The sequence below is a fragment of the Mandrillus leucophaeus genome, unplaced genomic scaffold (genome assembly GCF_000951045.1).
Source record: "Mandrillus leucophaeus isolate KB7577 unplaced genomic scaffold, Mleu.le_1.0 Scaffold541, whole genome shotgun sequence".
NCBI classification, from domain to species: Eukaryota; Metazoa; Chordata; class Mammalia; order Primates; family Cercopithecidae; genus Mandrillus; species Mandrillus leucophaeus.
Window position 1 is genome coordinate 679,706 of NW_012105820.1, and position 1,748 is coordinate 681,453.

Genomic DNA, 1,748 nt, shown 5'->3' on the forward strand with positions numbered 1-1,748 from the left:
CAAATGCCTGTATATGCAAAGACTCTCTCTGGAAGGATATACAAGAAACTTCTTACAGTGATTTATCTCCAGAGAGGGGGTCTGGTTGAGAAGAACTTTTTTTTAACAATTTTAATTTAATTTTTAAAAATTGAGACAGGGCTCTCACTATGTTGCCCAGGCTGGTCTCGATCAAACTCCTGGGCTCAAGCAATCCTCCTGCCTCAGCCTCCTAAAGTTCTGAGATTACAGGCATGAGCCACCATGCCTGGCCAAGAAGAAATTTTAACTGTATACCTTTTTTGTGCTTATCCACTTTTTTGAATTTATATGCAATGGCTTTCATGATTTTTTTTTTTTTTTTTTTTTAGATGGAGTCTTGCTCTTGCCCAGGCTGGAGTACAGTGGCATGATCTCGGCTCACTGCAATCTCCACCTCCCTGGTTCAAACAATTCCCCTGCCTCAACCTCCTGAGTAGCTAGGATTACAGGTGCACGTCATCACACTTGGCTAATTTTTTTGTATTTTTAGTAGAGATGGGGTTTCACCATGTTGGCCAGATTGGTCTCGAACTCCTGACCTCAGGCAATCCACCCACCTGGGCCTCCCAAAGTGCTGGGATTACAGGCATGAGACACTGCTCCCGGCAGCCTTTCTGTGATTTTAAAAACCTGTCTCCTCCATTTATTCATTGCATATTCCTGGGAAAGCCATTTAACTACTCTGAGGATAGCTTCATTAAGATCCCCTGAAGGGGGTGGACTGTGAATATAGAGGGCTAGCAGTCATATGGGGCCCTCACTGGGTGTTGTGGGGCCAGATTTGAAGAACCATATTCTGTTGGACTTCTGGTAGTTGGAAGTCAGGAAAACTGTGACCTAGGCTCCTTGACAATGGGTGCAATAGCATCCTGAGAAGAAAGCAAGAGGGAAGTGGCAAAAAGGGGTAGGCGCACTGATGGAAGAGTTTTTTTTGTTTTGTTTTGTTTTGTTTTTGTTTTGTTTTGTTTTGACAAGGTCTGGCTCTGTCGCTGAGGCTGGAATGCAGTGGCATGATCTCAGCTCATTGTGACCTCCGCCTCCTGGGCTCAAGCCATCCTCCCACCTCAGCCTCCTGAGTAGCTGGGACTACAAGTGCATGCCATCACGCCCGGCTAATTTGTTTATTTTTTGTAGAGATGGGTTTTTGCCATGTTGCCCAGGCTGATCTTGAACTCCTGGTCTCAAGTGATCCACCCACCCAAAGGCATGAGCCACCATGCTTGCCCAGAAGAGCCTTCTTTGAGATGAGGAAGTGGGGGCTTGGTTGGTGAAGGAGAAAAAAGTTTCATAAACAAATTCTCAGTGTGTCACTTCCCTTCTCTTCCTTCCAGCCCCATTCTCATGCAGCCTACAGGGGGTGCAGGGATACTGCCCTTCTTTTTTCTTTTGAGATGGAGTCTCACTCTGTTGCCAAGGCTGGAGGGCAGTGGCGCAATCTCAGCTCACTGCAGCCTCTGCCCCCCAAGTTCCAGCAATTCTCCTGCCTCAGCCTTCAGAGTAGCTGGGGTTACAGGCACACACCACGCACCACCATGCCTGGCTAATTTTTGTGTTTCACCTGACCTCAGTGATCTGCCTGCCTTGGCCTCCCAAAGTGCTAGGATTATAGGCGTGAGCCACTGCACCACTACACCTGGTTGGGACAGTGCCTTTTTTTTTTTTTTTTTTTTTTTTTTTTGAGACGGAGTCTTGCTCTGTCACCCATTAGATGTTCACGAAGTGGTTTG